Raw genomic sequence first — 18,167 nt, forward strand, 5'->3', positions numbered from 1 at the left:
GACTAAAAGGACGACACTACTACTGGACTAAAAGGTAGTGGATACTTCAGAGGACGACATACTGGACTAAAAGGTAGTGGATACTTCAGAGGACGACATACTGGACTAAAAGGTAGTGGATACTTCAGAGGACGACATACTGGACTAAAAGGTAGTGGATACTTCAGAGGACGACATACTGGACTAAAAGGTAGTGGATACTTCAGAGGACGACATACTGGACTAAAAGGTAGTGGATACTTCAGAGGACGACATACTGGACTAAAAGGTAGTGGATACTTCAGGAGGACGACATACTGGACTAAAAGGTAGTGAATACTTCAGAGGACGACATACTGGACTAAAAGGTAGTGGATATACTTCAGAGGACGACATACTGGACTAAAAGGTAGTGGATACTTCAGAGGACGACATACTGGACTAAAAGGTAGTGGATACTTCCAGAGGACGACGACATACTGGACTAAAAGGTAGTGGATACTTCAGAGGACGACATACTGGACTAAAAGGTAGTGGATACTTCAGAGGACGACATACTGGACTAAAAGGTAGTGGATACTTCAGGACGACATACTGGACTAAAAGGTAGTGGATACTTCAGAGGACGACATACTGGACTAAAAGGTAGTGGATACTTCAGGGACGACATACTGGACTAAAAGGTAGTGAATACTTCAGAGGACGACATACTGGACTAAAAGGTAGTGGATACTTCAGAGGACGACATACTGGACTAAAAGGTAGTGGATACTTCAGAGGACGACATACTGGACTAAAAGGTAGTGAATACTTCAGAGGACGACATACTGGACTAAAAGGTAGTGGATACTTCAGAGGACGACATACTGGACTAAAAGGTAGTGAATACTTCAGAGGACGACATACTGGACTAAAAGGTAGTGAATACTTCAGAGGACGACATACTGGACTAAAAGGTAGTGAATACTTCAAAGAGGACGACATACTGGACTAAAAGGTAGTGAATACTTCAGAGGACGACATACTGGACTAAAAGGTAGTGAATACTTCAGAGGACGACATACTGGACTAAAAGGTAGTGGATACTTCAAGAGGACGACATACTGGACTAAAAGGTAGTGGATACTTCAGAGGACGACATACTTCAGAGGACGTCTTACTAGACTGAGGGGTAGCGGATATTTCAGAGGACAACATACAGGACTGATGTGTAGTGGATATTCAGAAGGCGACATACAAGACTGATGGGTAGCGGATATTTCAGAGGACAACATACAGGACTGGTGGGTAGCGGGTACTTCAGAGGACAACATACAAGACTGATGGGTAGCGGGTACTTCAGAGGACAACATACAGAACTGATGGGTAGCGGGTACTTCAGAGGACAACATACAGAACTGATGGGTAGCGGGTACTTCAGAGGACAACATACAAGACTGATAGGTAGCGGGTACTTCAGAGGACAACATACAAGACTGATGGGTAGCGGGTACTTCAGAGGACAACATACAGGACTGATGGGTAGCGGGTACTTCAGAGGACGACATACAGAACTGATGGGTAGCGGGTACTTCAGAGGATAACATACAAGACTGATGGGTAGCAGATACTTCAGAGGACGTAATGCAGGACTGATGGGTAGTGGATAGTTTAGAGGACAACATACAGGACTGATGGGTAACGGGTACTTCAGAGGACAACATACAAGACTGATAGGTAGCGGGTACTTCAGAGGACGTAATGCAGGACTGATGGGTAGTGGATAGTTTAGAGGACGACATACAGGACTGATGGGTAGCAGATACTTCAGAGGACAACATACAGGACTCATGGGTAGCGGGTACTTCAGAGGACAACATACAGAACTGATGGGTAGCGGGTACTTCAGAGGACAACATACAAGACTGATGAGTAGCAGATACTTCAGAGGACGAAATGCAGGACTGATGGGTAGTGGATACTTTAGAGGACAACATACAGGACTGATGGGTAGCGGGTACTTCAGAGGACAACATACAGGAATGATGGGTAGCTGGTACTTCAGAGGACAACATACAGAACTAATGGGTAGCGGGTACTTCAGAGGACAACATACAGGACTAATGGGTAGCGGGTACTTCAGAGGACAACATACAGAACTGATGGGTAGCGGGTACTTCAGAGGACAACATACAGGACTGATGGGTAGCGGGTACTTCAGAGGACAACATACAGAACTGATGGGTAGCGGGTACTTCAGAGGACAACATACAGGACTGATGGGTAGCGGGTACTTCAGAGGACAACATACAGGACTGATGGGTAGCGGGTACTTCAGAGGACAACATACAGGACTGATGGGTAGTGGATGACATTCTGGCTAGGCTGATTGCTAAGTTGATGAGTACTTCACTTTTTTCAGAGATCTTGATTTTTAAATATCTGTGAAAGAGTGATAATATACTGAAGTAAAAGTGTATAAAAAAGGCGGAGTGAATTCAATACGTACAATACTCTGGTGGACACTGATGTTTGTTTTCATCTGGTTGCATAGGTGCCCCTTGCTCACCAACCATCCCTTCATATTCTAATCTAGTAACATGAAACAACTAATATAAAACCACGTAGAGCTGGTTGGAAGTTCCCAAGGAATCGTTTGTTCAAAGACACAGTTTTCTAATACAGCGATGTCGGCACTGAACCTAATGATACGCGCGGTAATACTGTCGTGTTTCTATCTTCGCCCATCCAACTACCATTTGAATAATTCTGCAAAGCTGATTCAAGCAATACGCCTCCAAATGTCAAATAATCGCGTGACTTGGGAAAAAAATAAGAAAAAACAATTACGCTTTTTGTGTACCTGGTCAGGCGTCTATGAGACCAAACCCTGTAAATGTGACTTCAAAGCTTGGTGTGATCAACCTCCCAGTTGTGTTCCAGCTATCAATCACAGATTAGAAGCACTCCAAGCTCTGTCCTCTACAACTAGAATCTGGCGTCAAATTTCTTCCACAGTTCGCATTAGTATCGCATAACCATCTGAGATCATACGCCTAGAGTCGAAGGAACACGATGCTATTTAACAACCTGACAATAAGAGTATTTAGACGTAATTATTGTATTTGAAAATCCTTTTTCTTTTTGAGACCACGTTCTCTGTCACTCGATCACGTCTATTTATTTCTGGCTAAATGAGACGACACGGGCGCTTCCACAAAGACGCTTAGCTCCAGTCTCCGCCAGAGAAGTCCTTTCCTTCCAGGCTCTTCAATTTCCCCTCTATGCAATTTTCTACCGTTGTGTCCCATTCCAATTAATACCTGCTGAAGATACATTACTTTCGATAGACTGACTTGGTCGATTGCCACGATACTCCTGTTAAATGTCGTTTTAAATGCTCGCCTTTCAGTCTTCTTTGTTTTCAGATCTCGTCGATCTCGCCAGAAACAAAAGGTACACTGTCTCAATGTCTTCTAAAATCACGCAAAATGTTGAGAGACCAGACAGCGAAGTAGTTGCAAATAAATATGTGTACAACAACCACTTTTACCAACATCAAATAAGTGAACCCCGGTGTTACTAAAAACTAGCCAGTTATGCCAGTTTGGTGCTAAATGAATTAGTTACAAAATGTTGTAAAGGAGCATTTATACGGATGACAAGAATACGTTTCTTTTCTTATTTGTGTTCTACATTCAACATCTAACCTCCTGCTGATAGTCTCAACAAACCCATTGTATAAATATGTAAAGTGAAGTTTGTTTTCTGTTTTTGTTAAGAGCACAACATCATCTGTCGTAAATGTGTTTAATATTTAATGAGACTATAGTTATGTAATCGACTTTGTTGTGTCAGTGACCAGAGAGTGAGGAACTTTTAACTCAAAGCAAGTCTGCGCTTATCTGCAATCTCCCATCTCTATTTAACCTTCGCGCGTTGCAGGTGTCTGGGGTGGCCACTGTCCAGCTACTGACCAGTGCTAATGAGCATCTGCAGAGACATGGCGATACCTGGTCCTCACAACAAAGCTTATTACGTGGAGCAGGTGTCAAGTCATTCCAGGCAGGTAAATTGATATTATCTTTAAGAGCGTCACGTTGAGATCATAATCAGTGTCTTATCTACGACCTAACCAATAGGAATGGTCATTAACTTTGGGTGAATTTCTATGTACGTGTGATTACTAACGATTCGGTTCTCACTTAACATCACGTGATATCTGCAATTACACTGACAAGGGTTCTCCTGTCTCACCCCTGTCACCAGGTGTCAGGCTAAAGCTTCATGGAGTACGAAGCTTACTTGCCTACACACACACACGCGCGCGCGCACGCACAGAAAGAGAGTGACAGAGAGAGAGGCACACACACACACACACATACACACAGATATAGAATGATACTCACAATAGTTCAAATGTTTGGCCGTGGGTTTTCAAATCCTTACTGAAGCCTCGCAATCCTGATCAAGTGATCGCACACCGTTTGACCAAGAAGCTCTTGGAGCTCTTGAAGTCCCCCTTGTTATCACACAGAATTGTGCAGAAACACTACAAGCTAACAACATTTGACTTTCCATGGGCAGGGTTACATCAATGAGACTTGATGTCTCATTATCCCCATGAACAGAACATGGCATCTCAATACATTCTTATTTTCCAAATAAAACGTCAACAATTCCTATTTCTTTTTTCGGCTAGTATATTACGTCGAACAAACTCCTAATAAGTCTCAACAGTTCTACTAATGAAGAGGTTAACTGAACTCTGTTTGCCCTGTACTATAGCGGATGGTGTTATGACATATTTTATTGAAGCAGAAATATCTTCTCCACTGACAGCACGTCCGTCCTAGATGTATGTAAATGCGTATACTAATTACACACGAGATCTTTGGTAGTATGAACTTCATGAACTTAATGCCTGCGAAGGTTATCTAATTTACACACAGTTAACAATAAGAACATATAAGTGGGACTAATACTAGGTTACTGCTGCCTCGAAATATAGTAGATACGGTTGTCACATACTAACAATTGTTAAACGGTATTGTAATTTATGTAAAAATGTTGGTAAAAGGGGATACCACTTATAAACAAATCACTTTAGCACACACACACACACACACACACACGCACACACACACACACAAGTCTTCTTTAAGACTGTATGAGTGAGTGAATATTTCGTAATGCCGCATTTTAGATTGTATGGTTGTTTTTATGTCAAGGCCAGGAAAGTTTACTTCATATAGTTAACGCAACCCAGGAAGTAATATGTAAGCGACACATTGAAAAAAACCTCAGTGAAAGTATATAGCTTAAAAGCAAAGCAAATCTTCCTGACAAGTAAGTTAAACAATATTCCTGCTTTTAATTTTGAGTTGAACCTGAGAGACAAGAAATGTGTTTACAGGATGCAAAGTGACGACACATTGTAATTGCTAATAATATATATACACAAGGACTCGCGTGATCTAATCGTTCTCTGGGCTTCTCCTGGCGTTCTACACGGCTCGATACGGCCGCAGTGCGTTCATCTACAACACGTGTTGACTCGTGACAACAAAGACCGATAGCGAGAAGTAATTATTACATTGATCAATATATCCGGTCTGCTTGTTGTACATCAATTAGCTAGACACTTTTTTCTGGCGGATTGTTAAATGATAATTACAAGCTGAGGATTTGCTCATAATCAACAACATGAACACAGGACTCATAAGGACTCGCTTGTTCTGTCGGTTCGCAGTGACAAGAGCGATGGGGCGTCCCAGGTAGAGTCAGTCACCTGGCACCAATAATTACAGTCACACATTTGATTTACACTACTCGGGGGTTGTTCACACCTTTCGACAACCTAATAAAACATATGGTAAGTGTTTATTTGGTTCAACATCAGTGAGTCGATGAAACACTTGTGTTCGAGCAAATATGTGATAATGTTAATGACTGACTCCGTTTCATCGTTCAAGTCATGTTGACATCGTTAGCTTCTCGACCTGATAGTCGTATACAAGGCAATAGCTGTGTTCCACTTCATCTCGTGGTAAAGAACAAAAGTAAAAGAAGAGATTCAGACATTCTTTTCGAGAAATCAGTTTGACTTAAATACTCATGGAATGCCAGTTCCGCATCTCCATGCCGTGGGAGGGGGTGAATCTTCACTTCAAGATATATGTACGGTCACTATTGAGCCGATTGTTTCAGAATGTGACCGAGTAGTACCAAGTGATTCATATCTCCCGACGACACGAAGCACCTTCCTTCACCGCCAGATTCCTTCTTTTCAATTTAAAGTGGAACAAAATATTATCACCTTGCTCGAAAGCAAAGGTAGCTTTTCATGTTACAACAGTTTGATGTTATCTGTAGTTCATTGAAAACGTATCTGTCACTCAAATCAGGACATGCCACTCGGTACACAAAAGCCTGGTCTTAATGGGACTATATTTTACAGAGGATTAAGAAGTGTTCATCCCTTGTTCGTCGCCCGTAGTTGATCCTCCGGCAATTTGCGCAATTAAATGATAGAGTAGGGAAATCGCTTGATTAAGCACATGAGTAAGCCTCGGCTAAGTAGGAAATAACAAAGCCGTTAAAATCCTAGTTCCGACGATTAAGCTTTCTGAGATCAGTCTGTCCTCAACATCAGTGAATCATGAAAAATCTCTTGAGCATTTTCCCGATAAAATCAAGTGATCTGACGGCGCCCTACTTTTAATCCGATTCGCCCCAAGCCCAGGTTAGGAGCCAACCTACAAATGTATTTATTCTGCTCAATTTGCCTCGGTGGCGCGTTTACTGTAGACACTAATCACATAACTGTCAGCAGAAACCGCTCAGCCATGTAACAATCGATTTGATTGGTTGTAAGCAGAGATCCAGTGACAACTAAGATAACCGGTCGTGATTGGCCGATTTCATGCTACTTTTGTCTTTTTGTGAGTGAAATTATGTGTTTTTGTGTGCAAATGGCTTCCGGTTGGGTTTCCGAAAAAACATAATGTTTTGTTTAAACGGTAAAAGTGGAAACGACGTAATTTCAGAGAGAAACGGTCGATTTAACCACTGCTTGCACACGGGGCCAGTTGGTATTCGTAATGTACGGTGCAAGAAGCCCCAGTCCCACATACTGATTGCATCATATTGCTCTAATTTGTTATCTGCCCAAAGCTTTATGGATGAGAGCATGCACAACATTCCTAGATGTTGGTACTATGGCGCATTGACGGTGGACGATAAACACATAAGTCAGGGACATAGTTGGACAACTAACTATGAGCCTGAGACCCGAGGAAGAGAGAGGGTTTTTTCCAGCAGACTTGCTGATTAATAACATCTGCGTATTTAAATGTGGACATAATAAAACCCGAACGTTATGTTGTTTAGAGTAATAGGGATGCACACTGCAGCCAATCCTTACAGGTGACACAAGAAAGCCCCTTGTCCCAACAACATCACTTGTATAATCGTAATCATCTTAATGTCTATAATTATAGGGTTTGTCAATAAAGCAGTCATTCACCGTGATCGCTGTAAGAAATATTCACAACTCAAACCTTATAATAAACACGCGTTACAAATGAACACAATCCTATATTTGCTTTAAAAAAAAGTAATATTATGAGCGATATCCATGAGATGAATAAGTCAGAGATTATATTCCCAATAAATGCTATAGGCTGTCGACGGTTCTACCAAACTTTGTATAAACATCTTGATACAAGATTGAACGTTTTTTAAGCAGATATATACATTCAGCCACCTCTGATCAACATTCAGCTACAGTACATACAATAAATATAGTTGTTTGTGTAGTTGTGCCAGACCAATTATATTGTACAGATGAGGGAAAAGGACCCACACGCCCACTTCAGCCCAACAGGTAATTACGGTGTTATTCAAGTGTGTTTTACAGTTGCTATAACACGTGGTAAGACTGCATCACATTCTTTTCACTTTCACAAATGAAACAGCGCCTATTACATCAAAGAAAACACTTATTTCTATGATGAAATACACACTGATGCGTATTGCTTATCCCTACTTACCAGTCTGAGAAAGCTCTTAAGACCATGCCAGACCGGATTCCAATATATCGTAGACTACCATCAAGATAATTCACGATAACGACCCCTGGTGTCAACCATTTGTCTGCGGGTAATGCCGCAACATAAAACATCAAATGAAGCGGTAGTAGTTCAAGCCACTGATCATTTGTCACATATATTTTTCAAAGCTATTAGTGTCACCAGGTCTATACAAATCTTATACCCGATTTCGGTTTGGTTGATTAAAGATTTATGTAATTTTGTGTTGCTTATCGTGAACGTAGAGCCTCCATATTGACCTAAGTTCCAGACCTGTTTTTATAGGATACGTGTCGTCATTAACAGTTTGATGGCCTCAAGTCCGTTCACAACATAACCAATGGGTGTTTTGTACAGATACTACGCACATCCAGTAGCAGTAAATTAGGTTTCCATTAGATACGGAACTTCATATCATCTATAATGCAATAAGGATGCCATAACACGTCACTTAATTTGCTTGCGTGTATTTCTAGAATGTTGGTCTCGACGTGCATTTTAGGGACTTTTCAAATATTGGAACAAAACATTTTCTGGCCGTTAGATGTGTCCTAATTAAGCAGTGACGGTGGACTACCGATTCAGTGTCCTTCTCGTTTAGTACTGTACGGTGTTCTGTTGCTGTCGTTAGTTGATAATAACATACACGCTCAACACTACTTTCAGCGGATTATCAGGGCTTTGCTAAGTTCTCTAAATGGTCAATAAGAGTATAGAAACAACATTATTTTTGGCAAGGACATGCATCGATTTCAGCAATGGAGCCGTCTGTCTTTCCTGAAGATTACGCTCAGATAATTTTATAAATAATCTGCTTACAGCTCTCAGAATTCAGAAATGCGGGCAGCATTAAAGTCCTGTGATTAAACGATTGCAATTTCTTCGATTGCCGTCAGTTGTAAGCAGCTAAGGGGCTCTGGCAATTACGACATAAGCCTGACATAAATAGGCTCTGACATGCGCACAGAGCCAGGCGCCATCTTGACTCTTTCCAACATAGCCTTGTTATAGGCCATTAGCAGCAAAACAAAGAACGACGGTTCGGGTGTTACTCAGTGAAAGTTATCGCTGAGACATCGTGGGTTATGGATCACAGATTTCAACCAAAATGACAAAAAGAAATTTGTTCTTTGCGGGTTTGACAGCAGATTTTCACTTCTTGTTATTTCATAACCCATGGAGCAGTAACTGAGCTTGTGCAACGTTTGCTGTTGTCTTTGCATTTGTGAAGATGACGAACATGTGAATTTTTATCTACTGTCTGGAAATTATGCTGACCAGTCACATTTATTTATAGAAATTGCAGAAGTTCTGTCATCTCTCATGGAGCATACCTATTATTTAAATCATCCAGCCTGTAATGCCATAGAAACCGAATACGTCTGATGCTGGTGTCAATTTCTATCAAAGTAGCGACGTGACATGATTTGTATTTTCAGCCATATCACGACGTACAAGTAAATGTTAGAGAACCCAAACAGTTCGAATTGTCTAGCTTTCAAACTGTACTTTTATCATCTGGTTCGCACACATACGTTCAAACTGAAACTGAAACGGGAGATGACGTAGATATGCACAAGACCATTTCTGGTAAGGAGATCACTTGGTATTTTCATGAAATGAATATGCCTTTCGACTTTTAATCTCCGCAACCCTAAGACAAGAATTATCAGGATTAGTTTGTATGTATTTATGACATGTTTCAGTTGTATGCGTGCATGCGTGTATTTTGTACAAATAACAACCACTATTTCCTGACTGTAACTCCGAGTTCTGAATGTATTCAATACAGGTATTTGTTTTGTTATGAAATCGCCGGATGCATCTGTCCAATGGCAATCCCTGCATGGCATAATGAGGTACCCAGCCGCACTGTGTTCTAAGGACATGGTATGTTACTCAAGACAGGACTATGAATCACAATATACTTGACAGTACTAGGAACTATGTGTTTTAGGTGTTTTTATTCACACAACACAGACAAGCCTTCGTAACCTTCGAAGACAGACAGTTCGGTAACGAATATCTAACTTTCAAAACTCAGATTCGCTAATATAAACTACACTGACCCATGATGTTTGTTAATCTAGTATTGTTTTCTTGAACTGAGACCGCTTTATGCCATGTTTCATTGTATGTTCTAAAAACTATGTTCACTATTCGGATTCTGCTGACTGTTTTCCTGCAAGTACTGTTGAATACATCAGAGAATACATTTGAATGTCATACAGAATATATGTATGTATGTGAGATGTCCACCACACACGCCAAACAAAAAAATATTTTATAACATAATCGCCTTAGAATGTTCCTAGTCCCTAAATCACATAGGATGCTGTACAAATTGTGTACATTATTGTATATTATTAACAATATATGACGGTTGCGGCATATTCTTTCACGCTATACAATGAGTTCCGTTTTCTTGTGTTTGTGAAGGCTTTCTAAACAAGTAATTTTGTGTTTCAACTTGCTCATTATTTTGTCTTCGACAGTGAACAATATATATTACTTTCTGTTACATGTGTGTATTTCACATTACAAATCATAATGAGGATTATAATACGTCTTCTTTTAAGATAAAAGGTGTTTCAACATCATGGAGGTGGGCCCCACCATAACAATAATACTGGTGGTTTAACTTTGAAGTCAAACCAACTAGTATGTATCATCTATGGGTCATTTCAGCTAAGATCTATGAACATCGATGAGGATAAAACATATCTCAAGACAGTATTGCAGATGTGGTTACCCTTGTTGTTGCAGAGGTAAAGTCTTTTGAAAGTAAGCATCATATTACGCGGTTTTCACAATTATATCTCTCAATAACTTGACACTTAGAATCAGTAAATGTTTTCAAAATGATATTCTCAATTATTAACGTTTAGTTAACAATTTATCTGTAATTGTTCCACATGTTAATCTGTTTATGTGCGCAGTAAACATGATTCTACTCCTGGCGTACTTGTCTAAAATAGATGGAGTATAAGAATTACTATTTGTCTCGCCTGTTGCTGTATCTGATAAATAAGACGGCCCCAGAAATAATTGCAACCTTCTATGATCAGACTCATAGCCACATGAAGCAGATCTGTTATCTTTCAATACATATCTAAATAGTCTGTCAGAAACAGTAGTTGAGAGGAAATCAGTATCTTTTGTGAGCACCCATGAAAGCAAAAGCCAACCCTTTCTGCCACTGCTCATTCTCAGACGTTATTGATGCAGGGCAATAAACTGTAATCCTTTCTGTCGGTTTTGTCAAATATTTCAAAGCAAATTTACGCATGATTTTCAGCATTGTTAATTCTCAAGAGAGTGATCATACCCGTATTTCATCTCGCCAACAGGAGCTCATTCAGGTTCGAGTTCAAATCGCATGCCCGGCTTGTCAGCAACGGAACACAACGGTAGCCTCGACAAGGATCGTTTTACTCAACAAACAGGTATTGCAAATCTGTTTGCTGTTAGCATTTGGCCACCTTCTGAAGTGAGAGATCAACTAAGGGGAACAACTTCACTTAATGTGGCTTGCTTTTGATGAAGTGTAACTGCGATTCCTTCTTTGTTTGACTTCCTGATTTGAATATTTGGAGATCCGTCAATTGTTTGCCCTTGTTATTTGTGTGTCGACATGTGTTTAACCTAAGCTGTTTGACTTTTGACACATTTAATCGATGGTGTTAAGTCACGACGGCCTCATGAAAGTTGCTGCTTGATCTGTGAGTGTGAGGGAGTGTGATGTTCTTGCAGTTTTACATGAATACTGGCGCACGACTTTATCAAGTAATTCATTTGCTATTCCATCTTCCACTATCAACGTACACCAAAGTTTTCATCCCTTCTCAACACAAAATTTTGGTTCCTTCATAAGCTCAGAAGATTTTGTCAATTTTGTCAACTGCAAAAGAAATGTTTGGACGGAGACAAAACTATGACCTACAGTGTTGCAAACCAGACATATTTTTTAAAAAAAGGAAGGTTTGTATTCCGTCACCGGATTGTCTGGTCCATCACTTGACTGTCTGATTTACTAACAAACCGCCCTATCGTGATCGCAGTACTGTTGTGTCGCACAATACTTTACACGCTAATTGTGTGTTACCGGTCGGGATAGGGTCATACGTTCTTTTTTTCCCCGAACACCTGGTGTCATTACTGATTCTTAGTAATCCATTCATGTAATTTACACCACTGGCCTGCCATTTACGTCCAATGGAGAATGTTTCGGTCTTAAATCAAGAATATTTATTCTATGTGATTGCTGTTTTGGACTTAGAGGAATCATGTTTTGTTCTATGACATAGGGTATTCTATATTCACCAAGTCCTTGGTATATCTTCGTACGTGTTTAACGCATTTACCATATTTCAGGCACGATTTAGATTTCATTTTGTGAATAACCCAACGATTGAGGCAACGAGGTGGAGGACAGAGTATAGCGATTTATGTTTCGCCATCTGGTGTCCGCCGAGGGAATTACCAGTAATTCTTGCTGATAATAAGGTCATTGTTCTGAAACGGTAAACCCCATTATTGGAACACTCGCAGTGCTTACAGGGTTTATTAAAGAGTCCCTAGCTGCTGTTTTAGGCCTAAATTGTCCTTTAAAAGGCATTAATACATTATTAGCTGTAAATAACTGTAATGATAGAGGGCCCGTGAGTTTCGGGTCAATTATCCCATGCACGATCTGTAGCTCTGTGTTTGTGAGTTCTTTGTACAGATTGTGCTGTGTGCGGCTCAGTATGACCAGACATACCCTTTTTATCACTGGGGTGAAAGTTCATTAAAAACAGAAAATATCTCATTTATGGCAGCTGTAGAACTGTGTAGAACGTATTTCTGCAGGGGAAAATTAACAGGAGTTCACCCAAACTGCTATTCCCTTTCATTTTGAAGAATTGCTGCTCGGCATATGACCAGGCACATACGGCTTTAATAGAAGCGTGTGAAGGCTACAATGTGCTTTACGTACCTTTATGGCAGGTGTTCCTACTGTAGGACTGTATGTCATGATTGCTTGCTATTTCACTCTGCTGCTGCTACTAGTCGTACTGGTTTTACTGCCTCTACCAAGTAACTGACGTTGTTTCTGACACCACGCACACTGATATCATAACCTAGACACAATTAATGCTACTATAAATAGTATTACTGTTTAAACACCATATCTGTACTCACCCACTCACCCACTGTTACAATGTAGTTCCAACTACTACTACTACTACTACTACTACTACTACTACTACTACCACTACTACTACTGCTGCTGCTATCAGCATGTAGATTATATAAGTAATAGTATAGTAATAGCTGTTATTTTTACCACATACAATACTTACTCCTGATTCTCGGCGAAGAATCTTTCACCATTTTCCGACTATCCGATCATTGATCAATAGTAATACATTTTTCAGTTTCCATATAGACTCCACAATATGTACAAGTATTCAATTACTTTTAAAAGGTAAATGAGATATCTGATAAGAAAAATCTACTATTACATATAAAGTTGTTGCGAAAGTGTGCCTTATCATACTTTCTGAATAAAGGAAATATACATCCGATATAAATAACATCAAATCGTGTTTTTCCGTGAGCATTGTAGCACCCATCAGCTGAAGCCGAGGCGGATGATGGCCACGTTAGTAATACTGACGCCAGTGTTGTTTCTCAAGACAGTTGCGTGTATGTATAGTTCGAGCCACGACACTTATTAAAACGAGCGTTCAACTCCGTGTTGAAATTGAACATATCGCCATATGTGCCAGAACCATATTGCAATTTGAGACGTTTAACTACTTTCCTTCATCTCGACTCCAAGACAAACGATTCCAAGAGATCAGACACACTCGGGGAAGAGGGTCTATTAGGAAAACTTCAAATACACAATATCCATAAGATAATCAAGAGAATAACCGTTTAACAGCAACTTATTGGAATTATTTCATGAAATATCACTTTACACCTTAATGAATAGATATCGGATCTCAAACGCTTTCTAATTCAGGAAACTGTCATATACAGCGATTGTATAGCCATGCAGCAACATTAAAAACCCATATCATATATGTTGGGACTGCAATGTAATGGATATGAAGCGTTATTACGTTCACTGAGTCAGCCCCTATATATTTCACAATGATTAATGTACATAATAACAAATTGGAAACGAGGTGTCCGCACAGCCTGTGATTCAATTCCTGCTGAATTAACTAAATGTTAAAACAATTTGGAAAGTTTTAATGATCATTGTTTGGAGTTGTGACGTGGACTATTGAGTTACACTTGGTAATTGACTGCGATTGTACACCAGAACTGCGTTTGTATCCAGCGTTTCAACATGAGCAACAGCGTCCCTCATACAACGAGAGAATAAACGTGGTTGATGTAAGAGAAATCTCCCATCTGATGGCACACCTACACATGTAACCAGGGCAATCAACTAACTGCGGAACCTTAACCAACTGGCGACCCGTGTCTCTATGTTTTCTGTGTTCTACATTCAATGAACGAATAAAAAGTATCTTGTGTGTTTTCAAATGGCACCAAGAAGTATTTTAAGAAGGTATATTTTGTACAAGACAGGGTCAAATCCTCCGACACGATCATACATCTTCCTTCTCATCATCAGGGCCTGGTCACCGTGAGAATCCCCTACAGCTTATCGGCCAAAACCACGAAAGATCTTTGTGATAAAGTAGCTTCTCTGACTAACACAACCCCACACATTCCCCTGACCACAGCTTTGTATGTTTACCGTTAGAAATCACGAATGCCATGAGATTCCATCGAACCAGAGATAGTCCAGTCGTTTCAGAGGCACACATGAAGCTCTTTACCGGTCATAAATGTTTTCTTGTCAAAAATGCTCCAAAGATTTTGTTCGTACAAAGACAATGGTTAAACAATAACTCGGTTTTAGCAAAATGCAAAAAGTTACACTTTTGAGCAATATTTATACCCAAATCCCTGTAACAATCTCAAGGTTCAAGACGTCTTTTTTCGATTGCTAAAAATCACTGAAAAAATCAACACATTAAAATGTGATTTCATATGGCTCACTTGTAATGCTTTGTAAATAGTTTGGTGGGTTCGAACGGTCTGTAATTCTGCGTGATTCTAAAACCTGAAATAATTCCAATGTAGTTACATCTGCTTAAACACTGTTTACTTTCATGTTATTCAATTGACAGCGCATGCACCAAATTTCCCGTGTGGATAAAGTACAGTTTACAATCTTCTCTTGTAATCATTAAAATGTTTTTACTCAATCTGAAAAGACTGCCAACGGTTCTTGGGCATTTGCTGTCTTCTAATTATGGTAAATTGAAATCCTTGACAAGAAGACTTTTTTGGCTTAAAAGTTTCCGAAGTCTAACAAAGACCGTCTTTCGCACTTCTGTCGCGATATCGATAATGCTAGTAAACGATATTGTTGACTTTGACAGAGTTTCATAGTGAAAAACCATCAAAGAAGTTTTTTTGAATTCCTATCAAATATGTATCCGAATCGGTCAAATCTCAGCGGTATTTCTCGCGTAAGATTGATCTCGCGAATCTGGGCATTTTTAACCATAATTGAAAGAGCCATCGGATAAAAAAGCAAAATGATCATTTCACTGGATTGCTCATTTCGTAAAAATGATTTTGATCAAGAATTAGACAACCGTGGCCTTTCACACCCGAGAGTAGTTACCTCCCTTTGAAGATACGGCTAGTGCTTTCCCGAAGGGATAAGAGACGTGTTTTCTTGAGGTTTCGTAAAGGCACTTCAAGCCTATGCCGGAATGAGCTATCTATCACTGCTATGATGTGAACAGATTGGCAATCCATCAAGCGGGTTTTAAATAGGATTTGAGAGAGAGACCCAACCACGGGAAAGCCCCCAGTCACAGAAGAGGAATTCCCAATGCTGCGAGAAAAACTTTGTGTCGTTGTTGTTAGCGAATGAGGAGACGACGCGAGCGACGATGATGGCGAACAATGCCCTTTAATGTGTGTGCCTGTTTAATCTGGAGAAGCCAGCGAGTGAGAGAGTGTCCCTGGTAATTAATTATCTGTCGCGAGCTGCTAATACGATGCGACTGGATATTTAGTGCGATCGATGTCAACTATCAGTTGGGGAGAGAAGAACCACAGCCGTCCTTTGGTGGGGTTTAGGAGGCTAAATTAAACGTAAGACATCAGTAATTATCACTCAAATCATTTCCCGAACCTTCCTCTTTGCAAGCTATCACATTAAATAGATTAAACGAAAACATTCAGTCCTACAGACAAGCATAAATACACGGTAAAAGTAGCTTTGCAAATTTTCTTTCTCTATATGCATTGTTTTGAGAAGACCCTTCGTGATCAGTAATGTTCATCTTGTTGAAAAAAAGCAAGATGCGAGGACCTGTCTTTTTACAAACATTTAGGCTCATATAGTCGAAATCCTTAAAGTTAGAAACTGATATTTGTTATTTTTGTGTGAATAGAACACGAACAAGATAGTTTCTCCTGGTATACCTAACAAGCGCTCGAGAACAAACAACCAGTTTCAGCTACTCGCTGAAAACGACGCAACGGGGCGTGAAGGTCAAAACAGCTGTGAAAACCATATGAAAGGAATAGTGAAAATCACTGAAGACACCAAGTGCCTGTGAAAGGGCAAGGACGCCCCAACTCACCGGCAACACCGGTCACCCACACAATTTGCATGAAACATCAAGTGCTGGTGTGTTGCAGAACGTTGCATCTTTAGATAATCATTACACATAAGGACATTACCTTTTCGATAACATAATACATGTTTATTAAATGATTTAAATTTATATATGCATCAGGTAAAATGTTTTGTTTTGTTATTTTTCTTGCGTTGCACATTTAGAACTTTTACCATATATTAACAGCAAGGATTTCATGTTCAGGTGGAAACATCAATATGTATAATATTTGACATATGTTCCTACACGCAAACAGGCGAGCTAGTGAAAGCTTCTGTCAACCCATCACATGTCATCGCCACTTCTGTTACTCACATCTACCAGTAGATCGCCGGCTCCGTGATGTCAAGCCAAACCTCAAGCGGCGGTTGTCACCTATAAAATCAAAGGTTTCTACCTTCAGGCAGAGTTCACAATGCATAACATTGTGATCGGATTGGATTTTCTTCAGTGGGGGGATTACACTTGAAGCTTACCGGGATCTTCATCTGCGGGAGGCATATTACCTCAGCTAGGAATAAACGTTGATTAAAGTAGTTTCAATCATTGACCAGCACTCCTACTTCCAACAAAATATCATCCAAATCGCAGCCGATAGATTAGAAAAGAGCAGTCCAGACCCGTATGGCAATATTCCACCTTAATCATCTTTTCCATCAAGTACAAAGCCCAAGATCAATACAAGTCAAGCGAACAGCAATTTTCATCTATTTCAAGGCGCTTGTCAATAATTTTGATCACGGCCCAGACATACGGTATCAATGTGAACTAATCTTTGATTTTTCCTAACCACAGATACTATTTATCATTAGGATGATTTTATGTTTCATATTTTTACGATATCATTGTTAGATTCTTAGGCCAGATGTATGTGTTTGCTCGTCATGTCAAATGAGTGTAATTTCCTTGATTGGAGATTGAGCTCCCTCTCGGTTAAATTAGACCTGTGTGTGCCGAGGTACTTAGAGTGGCAGGTAAGCTGTAGTGAAGATGAGTAGCACACCGCTGGGGAACTAGGGGATTACACAGCATCAGTGTTTAATATTGCAATGGTGGTGTATTAATTATGCATGACAATATTCAAATTTCAAGATCAGTAGTCAACCTAACTTTCATCAGACCTTTATAAATCACAATATATCAAGAGCAACACTTTGGGAGCATTTTTACAATATTTGCAGGAAAGATTATACATGTAATTGCAATTTTGTCAAATTTATTATTTATTATCGTTTCATTATTTTTTGGGGCGTTACTCCCAGTTGAATCCTTCGGTCGAAGATCGGGACTGATTGTTCTCTACAGTTGGAGTTTTACGTATCTATTTGTCATTTATCTTGCTTGAAACATATAGAGTAGTGTATTTCGACTTCACTTTTTATCTTTAAAATTCCCTTTTTTATCT

This window comes from Haliotis rubra, unplaced genomic scaffold (genome assembly GCF_003918875.1).
Source record: "Haliotis rubra isolate DU_JTF1 unplaced genomic scaffold, ASM391887v1 Scf169, whole genome shotgun sequence".
NCBI classification, from domain to species: Eukaryota; Metazoa; Mollusca; class Gastropoda; order Lepetellida; family Haliotidae; genus Haliotis; species Haliotis rubra.